The following is a 14,576-nucleotide window of genomic DNA, read 5'->3' as shown; positions in this document are numbered from 1 at the left end:
CATACCTTAGGGGTTACCCATATGTAATACAAAGGAAGGGTTGGGGGGCTGCAAGTTGGTTAACTTTCCAGTTTGACGTTACAGTTTAAAACTGCACACACAGGATCTGCATTGGCAGGCCTGAGACATGTTTCAAGGGCTACTTAAGTGTGTGGCACAATCAGTGCTGCAGGCCCACTAGTAGCATTTAATTTACAGGCCCGGGGCACATGTAATGCACTTTACTGGGAACTTCTAAGTAAATTAAATATGGCCATTGTGGATTAGCCTATTTTACCTTGTTTTAAGTAAATAGCTCATGTACTTTGGCACAGATTAGCAGTGGTTACGTGCCCAAATTCCTAAAGCCAGCAAAAAAGAAGACATCAACAACAGTAAAAACAGGAGGGCTGACAGCTAAACATAAGGGGAAACCACACTAAGAATAGCAGGTCTAACACATATGTGTTTCCATTTTAGAATTCTTACCAAATATCTTAGCTTACTTCTAATTTTGGGATGGTCAATGTGGAAGTATAGCTATTATCCAAACAATGGTTCTTGAGCTACGTTAGCATACTAAACAACTAAATAAAAATTAAATAAAGAAACTATATATAATAGGGAAAGGGAAAACCTTATATAAACATAATTTCACAGATACCCATGTACATAAGTGATTATATAAATTTAATGAAAAACAAAGGGCGCTCAAACAATTACACTCATACTATACACTAAAAAAAAGTGACATCTGTGAAATCAAAAAACAGTGGCAGAGAAAAATACATACAACAATTAAAACAGTACGCAATCAAACAATAGTTTCATCTCTGATTTAGGCCATGTTAGGGGTGTCGATGGCGTTTCAACCCGAAATTGCTTTGAGGATCATCATAAGGACAATGGGCTTCAAGAGTGAAAAGTGACCACTTATTTAGATTCTAAAAATTGAAACATGTACATGGGTTTTAAAATAATTAGACAGCTAAACAATTATTGTTTTGGTTTATTTGAGGCTTTATCACCACCGAATATGTGCCCAAGAATTTTAGAACGGGTGATATAGTCTTAGTAAGTTATTTTTTCAAAAAAGAAAAAAGGGGGAAAGATGGGATAAAACCAATTGCCAAAGAGATTTAATCTTCGTGCAAATACTCGTCTCTTATCCAACATCAATTTTTTAAAAGGAAGGGATTTGGAGAGAAGTCCTATAACAAATAAGGGCAGCCAGGTTAAAAGAATCCTGCCTCAGTGTTGATAAAGAAAGAAATCCAGAATTTAATAAGACTGGTCTTCACAGCTGTTAATGTATGAAAAACACTAAATATAAAGTATTCAGTGAAAAGGTTAATCAAATACTCCAGTTTGTCAATAGGGAGCCAGGATATAAAATTCTTGAAAAAGTCCCCGAGAGGTTACGTAATTTGTTTACTGTAAAAGAAAAATCCAAACATTACTTCAGAATCTTTCAGGCGATTCATAGAAACTGCTCAATCAGAATCTATAACTGTTCATTTCAGTAAAATAAAAAATATATTTTATTCCACCAAACCGTGTTGCTGTTACCTTTAAATATAAAACACGGGATGTCACAACACAAGTCATTTGGGCTTGAAAAACAGTCCTCTCACTATCTCTAATTTACGTCAGATCTCAGACTTAATCATATAAATGATTAACCTACCAAAGTTGATGCATGGAAAAAAGCTCGCTGCTTAGTAAAAAGGCTCGCCGCAGAATGACCCCCCTGTGGTGATAAGCACCACACAAAGAATTATTGGCGCTTTGGTCAAGAAACGAATCCATTCCCTCAATAGTCAAATTGCAGCTATACAAAAGTCCCCTACGAGTACTCCCAGCGGAATCACCAAAAGATAATAATTATCGAATTCAGGAATTCTGGTATTAAACATAAACCAACCGTAACACATACGAGTGCACAAGTAAAAATAAAGACGAGAAACCTAATTCTAGCCATCCACTTACTTGAAAAACCAATGAGGAAGTATGGCACAGATGTTCACTCATTCTATTATTCCCTGATGCTTTCTTTGACTAGGGATGCTGATTAATCTAGAGGCACTGCTCAAATATTTCCTAGGATGCTCAGTATAATAGTATTACCAATCATGTAGATGAGAGCTAATCACTAAGTCATGGGGTTGCTGACTCTTTAGGAGGACTGAACATAGTACCAGGGTATTTCTAAGCATGCTAAAGATGTTTATGCAAATAGTTCAGAAAGGTAAAGAAATTCTAAGTTACTCCTGAAACGTATTATGAATGGCCCAGGTCATTCTGTTACCTGTGGTAACTAATGTTACTACCCCTACAGGAATAATGAGTTTGGTGGCTAACACCAGTTGTTTCCAGATAAATGTCTGCGGGTCAAAGTTACAAACTCTATCAGAAGAAAAATGCCCTGTAATAACCAGACTATGCAGGTCTTGGAGAGGGAAGCATAAAAATCCTCCTATTAGTCTCTATTGTGTGGCGACAAACTCATAATAGGGTGTTATTTAGTGCACTCGATATTTTTCACCCCAGCAAAGCTGGATTTTATCCTGTCCTATAAATAGCGACTCACACACCTGGACACTGGAGATGAGGGCCTAAGAGTACAAATAGGGCAAACAGCCTGGGAATAGTTCAAAGAAAATAAATCAACTTGCTTCGGAGAAAACTGGATTTTGAGCTATATAATAAACACAAAATAAATACAGAATTCTAGGATTTCTTCCAATATTACATCTTGCAGTGCATTCAGTTCTCGAAGAATGAATGGTTCTATTTCCAGCTGCGCTACATTAGCCCTGTCCATGAATCACATATCAAATTCTGGTTTATTTCATTGATCTCTAAGATTCAATAGTACTTTTTTTAATTGGTTTTGGTTTGGTTTGTTTGTCGTTTTCCAGTTTCTCGCAATTTTCATTTTGCTGCCACGATATCTTGCGGAGCTGTATATGTTTTTCTTTCCCCACTGTCAATCTTCCTGTGGCATTGTAGATAATGTCTTTGGCAGTGTTACATCCCTATTTAACATAATTTTTAACGGTTGCCTCTTTCCTCTCATTTGATAAAACAGTATAACTTCAAAACATATGAGAATGGTCGGTCTGCATACATTGTAATTCCCACAATTTCTAAGATTCCAATAAGCCAAATTTTAGTATTTTGATGATTTGTAGGAAAAGGGCCTCTAAGATAACACTTTACATTTATATATTTGTAGGTATCTGAAATTGCATTTTTCTTTTATAATATGCGCTACCTTAAAAGCCGAAGCATTTGTATTCCTCAAAGATTTGTGTTAATTATTTAATAATAATTTTTATGTTTTAGTCATCACTATAGCTAACATTTGTTGTTGAACAGTTCCGGATTACCAAATAGGCAAAGTAGGCACTAGCCTATGGGCCTCACTCCTTTTAAGGGCCCCGAGACAACAGATGAAAATAATATCGATTTGGCCTTGAAAGAAAATGGCAATCAAGCTTTCTTAAATTGTTTCCAATAAATTTTTGTTTAGTAACATTAAGAATTGTTAAGGTTAGTTTTATGTAGTAAAATTGGTTTATTTAAATTATTGGTTGGTAAAACTAAAAACATATTAGGAGATCATTTGCGAGGGGACACCTGCAATTTTGCTGCACAGTGGCATTCACACAGTTTAATTCGGAGCGGTTTTTGAATCTAATGGAATAGCATGAAATAACTCTTTACTGTAGCGCATTGATTAACAAGTCGAGGTAATTCATTGTGCTGAGGTTAAACTCAGTATTTATTATCCTCAATTTTCTGATATCACAACTAAGCCAACATAGGATACAGTTGTCCACCAGGTCAAAGATGTGCCAAAGATGTCACGACCCACACTGTCCCAGTATGTGAAGCCTGCACTGCCATGCTGTTTCAGCACTGCCTCAGTGCTCATAGAACACATTGCCACTTAATGCTGTCTCTGGCAGAAAAGCAATACATAAATAAAAGGCATTGTCATTACAATGCCAATAGTTCAAACTCTCCTAAATGCGAGACCTATTGCATTGCAAATGCTTGTTTTGGACTTGTGCCATGAGTATTGCATACTGACTATGAAAGCTCTAGCAAACCATGTGACTTTTGAATGAGCTCTGAACAGTTTCTTCTTTCCGTAGGGCCGCTGCCTTACCTCTCTCATGTTTACATTGCAATTCTTCCTCCAGTAAACCTACCTGTGTCAGTTTGCATTATAAACAAAACTGATATTAATAACTCCAGGCACACTTTCTCTTCACTAAAGAGCTCCTTCCTATTTGCTTCGTTTCATGGACTTCGGGTTATTGGGGCGGGTAACATTAGGGGGCACTTAGCTTTCTGTGAGAGAAATGCAGGACTTCCTATAAACCCTTCTGCTGTCTTAGGACTCACATTCAACAAGCTTCAGCAGGTGACGAGAGCTTCCTAGAGCACATCACAGAGCCTCTCTGTAAATGAGACGTGCTTTTATATGTGCTTTATAACAACTCTCTGCTGTTTCTATGCATTGTAAATGTAAGAGCTACTCAGACCCTATATATTGTTTCTTTGTGGGCACACAGGTTCATTTAGAAATGGCTTGTTGTTCGGGAAATATACAACCAATTGCAAGTATACACAAAGAATGTGGGTGGCAGTGTGAACTGGTTCTTGATGCCTACGGATGCAAGTAGCCTTCCTTCCTCGCTGAGTAAGCGGTCTGTGAAGCTCATTACATATATGTCCTATATTACATCCCATTGTGTATGGGTGTAGTATATATATGGAGAAAAACAAGAACTGAGAGACGGGGGTCCAAGGGAAATTTAAAGGCAGCGAGGACAGATTCCCCAAGGGTTTCTGCACAATGAAAAGAGTCCTCGGTCTAATGTGCTTGGAAAGCAACAAACAAGACAAAAGCACAGATGCCTAGTGACTAGTGAAAGAGTCCTTTATTTAGGACAAAATCCCATCACCTGTCGAAGTGGCATGCTTCATCATCTGGGTTTCTCATCTTGACCTAGACACCTAGCCCCGCCAAGGGCTACGACCCCTTCACTGTGAGGGAGGAGCTCAGGGAAGTTTTACTCCTACTCTACAAAGGACGTTCTAAGATCTTCAGGATGTGAGACATTAAACTGGTTAGGTAATGGGCGCAGTGCAAGAAAATAATAAATAAACAACTGGAGTGTGTGAAGCTAAAACTGACTACTTAGTGACAAGATTAAAAACAGTGCACCGGCAGTATGAAAAAAAATATGGGCGAAGCACTACGCTGCGCTCGCGGAGTTTGCGAAGTTTGCGCAACTTCGCACTACGCGAGCTGCACGTAGCATAGTGCGAACACGCGTAGTGCAGCGTAGCGTAGTGCAGCGCTCATTTTTTGCTTGTTCGCGGTCCTGAACGTCATGTTCGCGACCGCGAGCAAGCAAAATGACATCCCGGCGAGATTCTCAACGCGGGGAGGAAAGGTTTCTCATTGTGAATGGTTGCGCATGCTCGGGACCGCTCTCAATGAGAAACTACCAATTCGCGTTGAGAAAGCTGCAGCTCGAGTAATAATCTACCCGAGCAGCAGAAAACTACAGCTCGCACTGTGCAAGATGCCATTTTCAATGATTGCACAGTGCCGGATGCTTGTCCGCACTGTGCTATCATTGAAAACACATCTTGCACAGTGCGAACATGCTACTACGCAGCTCGCGTAGTGCTACGTGAAGTTCGCGTAGTGCGAAGTGCACTTCGCGTATCTTCGCGTAGCGCTACTTCGTGAACTACGCCCACCCTTAGTGACAAGTGAAACAGATCTACATGCTTCGGCCTACTCGACCCCAGAAGGTGTCACAGCCTTCTTCAGGACCTAGAATTGTTCTGCTACTGCATATGACCAAGTGGAAAGAAGTGAAAAGAAAATCTTTATGTAAGATAAGTAAACATAGATGCAAATACAACACCAGTAATCCCACTGTGGTGACCACGATTTACAGGTTTTACCCATTGATTACGAATAAGAGGCCTCACCTCAGCTAGGCAACAGCTCAGGACGGGAGGCACCGCTCTTTCCATCACTACGCTGGCAGTTGAAGAGCTGCAACAGGAGGTGTCTGCATGTGTACATACCTTCAGTGTATGGCAGACGTGGGCATGTTTCAAATGTGACAGGCAGTGGGGGCAGGCAGACCCCGGCGGGTCTCCCAAGGCATAGGCAGGGGATTCGTGGGCATAGCTCTAGTTAGTGTTTTAGGGAGGACTGATAGCTAGATAAAGAAGATGGACTACCTAACGCCCCTTGCTCACAGTTGCTGGGCGTGAGCATGGTGTTGACCTGGAGTGCCCCGCCCCTACTCCTAGGAGTAAGAATTTGCAAGTAGAACAACAAAAAAGTGTGTGCTGTGCACATTTTTCAGCGAAACAGATTTGGAAGTAGACAAAATGCAAAATAATGTTTACCCTTCAAAAAATAAACTTTATATAAATGCCTGACATTGAGAAAACCACGATTGAAGCTAAATATACAGCAACATGTAAATACATAAAAGCCCGACCCCTAATTGTAACAGAGAGAACAAAACACAGCATAACAGCAAACCGCTCCCAAGAGCAGCGTTTAATGCTAGGCAGAGACAGTTTTCTTCAGAGAAAGTAGGCACGTTTCTTGCCTTCGCTCCCCTTCGCGAATGAGTTTCGTTGGTTGAAGCTTTTATTCGATATGCAAGATATCTTGTAAACGTACACAGAATATGGCAATTTACAAAACTAGAAAAAACATTTTTAAAAAGCAATATTGAATGTACATTTAAGAGAGATAAAAGGACATGTAATGCCAGAATAAATTAGCTAAAAATGAATTAAACCGCTATTGACAATCTCTTGCATCGGATCAACCAAAAATGCTTTAAAAATTTGGCTACACCACAAACAATGGGGGGGGGAAGTGTCCGTCATTAGGATGCGAAGGGCTACCAGATAACTACGCGTACCCATATTGCGACAAAGGGGTTTGAGCCAAAAACTCCTGGGTTTAGCATAGTCCGGACATTCGAACAGGATATGCGCAATAGACTCTATCCTAGTGGAACAACGGGCACAAGGAGGGGACGTGTGTGCACCTGATTTCCACTTTGACACCAGGGTCCCAACTGGAAGGGAGCCCACTCTGAATTTAAAATACAGTGCACGGTCAGCTGGAAGGGTAATTAGGTCCAGGTAAGGCTCGTAAACTACTACATCCTTTATTGTTAAAAAGGCAGCCGTAGATTTACAATGTCCAGAATTTATGACTAACTGATCCGCAACCCAATTCCAGTATAATCTTTTCAGAACCTCTTTTGGTGGAGCCGATCTTGATGACCAACAGTCCCCCAGCCCAAGTTCCTCCAAAAGTTTTTTGGTGTCTCTCAACCACTTAATCTTCGCCCAACCGCCCAGGCTCATTATCTCAGCCAACCCTTCAGCATAAGATTTTAGCTCAACACCCCTCCAAATACGTGTCCATAAGAGAAGTGGGCGAAGCCAGGCTTGATCTTTAATATTCTTACAACCTGTGTCCAACAGCACAGGCACTGTTGGAGTGCTCGGAGGGATGGCGATTAAAGATTTCAAGAGCTTGCTCTCTGCTGTTGCCAGGGAATCCAGACAGCAATGCCCCCACAGTTCTGCCCCATACAAGGCTGATGTTACTCCCTTAGCCTTGTAAATGTCAACTGCTGGGGCTAGCGACCTCCTCGGTGATGCCCGGAATTCCCTCAGAAGGGCACCTCCTACTCTCTTATGGTTCAAGACCATCTTGGCAATGTGAGGTGACCAGTTCATGCTATCCGTAATCCGAATTCCAAGGTAATCAAATTCGGATACTTTCTCCAAGGGAACAGAATTGAGAATAGGTGGGCGGCCCAGTTTCCTTGGAGGGTTTAGGATTAAAAACTTAGTTTTATCCACGTTGATTACTAAGCCCCTTGAAACACAGAAGTTCTGGAAACGAGTTAGCAACTTCTGGAGGCCTTGCGGAGTCTTGGAAATCAAGAGCGTATCGTCCGCAAAAAGCAGGGTTGGGATCCGCACTCCCCCGAGACAGGGAGCGTCGGCTGGTTCTTGCTGGAGATATTCCACCACCCCATTCACATATAGTGAAAAGAGGGTGGGCGCTAGGACGCATCCCTGTCTCACACCCCTAGACACTGGGATTTTCTCTGTTAACTCTCCATTTCTTCCCCAGCGAACCTGAGCAAAGGTGTGGGCGTGAAGGCTAATAAGGAGGGACAAGATGTAAGGAGGCAATCCCAGCCCATAAAGCACCCTCCATAACTCCTCCCGGGGAACTAGGTCAAAGGCAGTCCTCAGGTCTATAAAAGCCAGGTATAGACTGCCCTTGCCTAGCTCCACCACCTTCCAGTCAAGGAGTGCTAGCCTAAACACCTGCTCTATCGTCCCCATTCCTGCCCGAAACCCTGCCTGGAAGTCTGATAATATTTCGATTCTGAAAGTGTCCCGGTATCATGTGAATTACAACGAGTGGGAGTCAAGTCTGACAAGCATGAGCGTTGGGGTGGGGGATTAATAATTAGACCTATCCAATTGCACGGGCTGCTGGTTAGGAGCAGTGTGTGGAAGCAGCGCATGCCTGAGATAGAAAACTGCTTATAAAGGCTGAAGTGAATAAGAAAATAGTTCTCGCCCAAAAAATATAAAGAAGCAAACCGTAAGGAGACTGTAATCAGCCGGTGCTCCTCTTTCTTGAACGGAAGTGAGCTATCGGCTGGCAGAACGAGTTGGGGATGCACCATTTAAGAGGGGCACTGGAAGGAACCTATTGCAAGCAGCAGGCAGGAATAACGTCGTGTTAAGGGATCGCAAAAAGTCCTGCAGACAGCGCATGCGCGTTGATGCTCGACCTAAAAACAAGTGTAAAAGTCAGTCAACTCATTTACTGTGGTCTACTTTTAAAGACTGCCACAATCTCTTCTCTGGTTTTGAAAAACCACACCATTTCAACTGAATCTATTAGCTTAATGGATGAAGAGGTTCCTTTTCTGCAACCACAGTACCACACTGTTGTTCATCACATGAAAGAACGCCAGATCCCCTTTCAAACATCATAACATGTTGGGTCCCTCTCTGAAGCTTCTCTATAGATGAGAGTGTACTTTGTCCATTGGGTAGATATATCCCAGTGATCCTATGTGTGCAATGCTTATTATACCATTGGAAAAGAAGTCATTTAAATAATATGTTTAGACAGGAATTCAGTGCCATGTAGTAAATGTCAGCATTTCCTAACGAGCGAACAATTCTAATTTATGGAGTTCTGGTAAATAATTTTAAGGACACTGGGCTCATGCTACGAAGATTCAAAGATGGAATATTTCTGCTATACAGCTATTTATGTGAACTGAACTGGATTACAAACAGACTCTAATGGGGTCATATAATGAAGTAGTAAGCACTATAATTCATTGTGGATCAGCAGAAAGGACAGAGCCCATTAAGCTTTGCGGACCAGAAGGCACTTTATTGTTCATTTTGATTTTGATTTCTTGGTATAATAACACAGAAATCATATTTAAAAGTCCCTAATGTTCTGCTCAGTGCCTGGGGTGTGTATTCATTTCTTAGAAATGGCTGGCATATCATAACCATAAGAGAGATGTTTGCAGCTAAGCTATTGCCATCGCTGGTATTGCTTCTTGAAAGATGTGTAAACACAATATAACTTTCTAGTCATTATTAAGTACAATAGCTTCCCCGTCTCTTTGGTGACTCTGGGATTTGTTATTGTAAGGTAGGGGCAATGGTTAGTCTTCTGCGGCCAATTTTGTAGAGCTATCCTCACCCATGATTTGCACAGCTAAATAGAATCCTATGCATAACTTACATACGTTTGCATTTTTTGTAAGGGTGCCCAATCCACTAGGTCAATTGATGCCCGGAGAAGTTCAATTGAGTACTGTTAATGTGGTTATAAGGGTCGGATCAAATACCTTTTTGAAGGTGTAAAATGTGAAATAGAGTGCTACAGCGTGGAATATCTACTTATTTTCCGTCTTTGACATAGTTTTTATTTTATGTCCTTTTGAGAGCACCAAGATGGTGTAAAAGAACATACAAAACAATTGTTTTCAAATAGAAAATGACTCCTCTGACTTGTGGATTGCCTCACACTATACACAAACATACATAATTCTATACCACATTCAATGTTTTAAAATTGCAGCACTTTTATATGGGTTCCATATGTTGCAGAGATCAGACCAGGGGCCAGATGTAGGTGGCCGTTTGAGGCCATTTACCGAGCGGTAACGGCCGATTTTGGCCGTTACCGATCGGTAAATGGGTGACAGGTATGTAGGGGGCATTATTTTACCGAATCGGTAAAATTACCGATTCGGTAATTTTACCTATTCGGTAAAATAAAAATTCGGTATTTTTACCGATTCTGAGGCACCCAGATGTAGGTGGGACTCTTCAGAGTCCCAGAGGCCTTACCAAATCGGTATTTTACCATCAAATCCAATTTGATGGTAAAATACCGATTCCGGTGTGCATGCACATGTGTGCATGCACACCTATGCCATGTGACAGGCAGACCTGCCCTTAGGGCATGTATGCATCCCACATGGCACCCGAGCCTGTTTTGGGGGTGCCAGAGGGTGTCAAAGTGACACCCCCTGCACCCTTGTGAAAATCGGTATTTACCGATTCGGTAAATACCGAATTGGTAATGCCCATTCATTCCTAAGGGCTTCAAAGCCCATAGGAATGAATAGGCATTACCGATTCGGTATTTACCGAATCGGTAAATACCGAATTCTTCCGATTCGGTATTCCAGCACATCAGGAATACCTACATATCCACCCCTTAGATTTACCGATTTTTAATTACCGAATCGGTAACATTCGGTAATTAAAAATCGGTAAATCTATTTTGCCTACATCTGGCCCCAGCTATGTTGTTTACGAAAGTATGATGTTTTACTGTATTTTTTGGTGTGAATGCATTAAAGAGTAACTACGTTTGTAGATGATGATCGAATACGAGCAAGCAGGGGTGGATGAGCGAGTGGATAGATGTGCTCAGTAAGTCATTTACTGTTTAACCCATTCTTGCATTCACACTCCCACACACACACTACACTTTGCACACACATTCAGAATTAATGAATAATCCTTTTTTATTTGTAAACCATACACTTTGACGTTGCCAGTGCTTGTTGTCCAAGAAGAGGCTAATGTGCAGAAAGTACCCTCATTATGAGGTGACTGGATTTCGCTGGGGGGGTATCCCACCATCATATTCCTGCAATTACAAGTTGGTTGCCAGAACTGGAAATAACCAACGGGCCAAGAAATGCTGGATATTTTTTTCCGTTGGCTTATCTACAACTCTAGTGTCAAATCTACTGAGATTTGTTTTGCCTGCTTGTTGCAGGAAAAAGGAATGCTGACGGCGGTGGGCTGGGGCTTGGGAAGTCAAGTAAAGGTTGGGTATGGCTGGGAAAGCAGAGGAGCGGACAATGGGGGTGCATTACTTATGGAGATGACTATCTCTCTAACAGAAAAAAGAACAGGGGAATGCTGGGAACTCTGAACCACACATCCTCCCACTGGGAGTACATAGCCAGTACCTAACCACCATTCCGCCTGCAGTCCCAAGCCACCCACATGAAGGTTGGCCAACCAGGAGAGAGAGAGGGAGGGACGTAAGAAATGGGACGAGGACAACAGGACCAGGAGTAATGAAGATTACCGGTAAGTAATAGGGAATAACTTCCAGGTTTCTCCAGTCCTCATCCCATTCTTACCTATGGAGCATACCAAAGCCAGATACCCTACCTTCCACACTCCCAAGACCACCCAGGACACCAAACAGAAAAGCTGCAGCCCAAACGAAGCAAATGGTAGTACCACAGGATAACACAGCCATGAGCACACAGCCCGCAATGCTCCCAACCAAACAGCAAGGCTGCAACCCCCAGGATAAGCAGAAGATGACCCAGTAAACCAAAAAAGCAGCCAACCAATGACTCAGCCACCTAGAGAGTAACCAACCTGCACCGGAAACACCCCAAACCAACAACGGAGAAGGGGCAACCTCAAAGGAAGCATCAGACTCTGCCTTCAACAGAATGACAGTGAAGAGGCCACACACGGAGGAAGACCAAAGGTGACCAGAAAAACCATCAAACCTGGGCTAGACCAACAGGGATACAACCAATGACTGAGTGTACCAGCACCCTGGAAGCAGAAGTCAGCAGCGACACCATGTAGGCTGCCAACAAAGAAAAAAAGGACAAGCAGGGCACCCAGGCCCCACCGACCCGAATCTCCAAAACCACCAATAGGTAGGGAGCCAGCCACATAGGGTGACAAGACAAAGACAATGAAGCCAAAGCTGGAAAGTAGGCAAACCACAGAGACCGCAAGCCCAAAGGGGAAGCTGCAGAGGGGCTGAATTAACCATAACATCAGAAACAGGTTGTAATAGCGGTTTATGTTGCTGCTGAGTTTAAAAATTTTTAATATTTGATATTTTGCCGTCATTTATCCTACATTTTATGGTTGACGCTAGCACACTCATACCTGCACCTTAAAACATTTGGTACTTTACTGGAACCTTGTTCCATACAGCATTCGTGCTAGCTCTTAGCTTGCCTACAGTCTTTGGCTGTATTGTGGCTTGTGTTTGTTTCTTTCTCCCGTTCCATCATATTGCTACTCCTCTCTCGCTCCTAGCTCGCACTGAGAGGGTGGGTCTATTGATTGCTTTTGCTGGACACGCCCCCTGATACGCTGCCCGGCCGCTATTTAGCTGACTGGATGCAAGAGCACGAGTCTGCGCCCGTCCGCGCCCTGGAGCTCCCTGCGACCTGCCACTATGTTCCCCGCGTTCTTGAACTTGGCAAACCGCTTGTTTACTCCTCTAGGGACTTGCATTTACTGAGAGGTACTGTTTCCCCTGTTTTTCGCCTGATATCTCAGCTAAAGATTTTGCCCCATTTGTGTATTGTAATTTTACTTTTGGTGCCGCATCTTCTGAGACCTACTCCAGCAGGCTGGTTTATAATGCTCCCTCTACCTTACCTATTCCACCCCTGAAGTTTCAGAGTAATAATTGTAGGTCTCTATCAAAAAATAAAATGCATTTATTTGATCTATTAAACTCCGAACATCCCAACGCCTTATTTCTCACTGAAACCTGGTTGCATTCGTGCTCCGGCCCTGACATAGTCTGTGCTCTTCCCCCGGGCTATGGTATTGTCAGAAGGGATAGGGATAGTGGTAAAGGCGGTGGGAATGCGGTCATCTTCAAGACTCATTATTCATGCCCCTTGGAGGCCCTTCCTTTTCCTGATTGTGTTCAAACTAACGGTTTCCCCTAATTTGACACTCTCAGGCATTCTTATCTATCGCCCCCCTGATAAATCTACCAAATAGCTAGCTTCATTTGCAGAGTTTATTGCTCCCTTTGTTTTGAAGTTTGCCAATTTCACTGTCTTGGGGGACCTCAATCTCCATCTTGAAGACCCCCATAATGCTCTGGGCACCACATTCTTGTCGGACTGTGAAGCTATCAACCTGGTCCTATGTAATAAAGGTCCCACCCATCAGGCGGGTCACTTATTGAACCCTATTATTTCAAATTTGCAGTTAATCTGTGATATCCCTGCCCTTCCTTTAATCTGGTCTGATGATTATGCTGTCTCTTTTAGTCTGGAAATTGAGCAGACCAAGACAGACGTCGGCACCTCTGAATATTGCTGACAGTTATAGAGCATGGGCGAGGTTGAATATATCCTCCTTTAACCAGTTACTTTTAGACAGTCGTCCTGATATGAATCTTCCTCTTTCTTCGCTTAATTCTGAAGTGTCTCATTGGTTGACTTCATCCATTAATCATCTCTTGCCGTTGCGCCCCAGAAGGCCTCCGGTGCATCACCCTCCGGCCCCCTGGTTCACTGAGGATCTAAAAACGTTAACATCCCACTGTAAACAACTAGAAAGGTGCTGGAGGAAAATGTATTCCTGCCTGTAGAAAGGCTAAAGCTGTCTTTACCACCAATTCTATTTTGAATGCTTCTAATCGCCCTAAAACTCTTTCTTCTGTAGTAAAAAATATTAGCAGGTTCCAAGACCTCTCCCTCTCTTCCAGCTTTCAGTTTATCTCGTTGTAATGAGATTGCTGACTTTTTCTCCTCTAAAATTGATTCTATCTAAAAATCTTTTTTCGCTTCTCCTGACCTGCATTCCCCTCCGCTTTCTCCCCTGGCGGATCCGGATTCGCCCTCCTCTGTGTCAACAATTTCTGAGTGGCCTTTGCTAGACCTTACTTCTTTTTTAAATTGTCTAGCCAAAGCCAGAGAATCTTTCTGAGCCACCTCAAGATAGTAAAACAGGTGGTAGTCATTCTAACCACGTGTTGCCGCATAGGGAGTGAATCATCCAGAATGAAACCAAGATAGCGCACCTGCGTATCTGGTTTAGGTAAGGGGCCCATTTCAAGGGGCCCCAGAGATGTTTCAACTTGCCCAACATAATCCCCTCGGTTTTTTCAGAAGAGCCAGGCTGCCAGAACTCCCCCACCCCCCGGCTGAACAGGA

The sequence above is a fragment of the Lissotriton vulgaris genome, chromosome 8, assembly GCF_964263255.1.
Source record: "Lissotriton vulgaris chromosome 8, aLisVul1.2, whole genome shotgun sequence".
Classification (NCBI taxonomy): domain Eukaryota; kingdom Metazoa; phylum Chordata; class Amphibia; order Caudata; family Salamandridae; genus Lissotriton; species Lissotriton vulgaris.
This window is presented reverse-complemented; position numbering follows the sequence as displayed.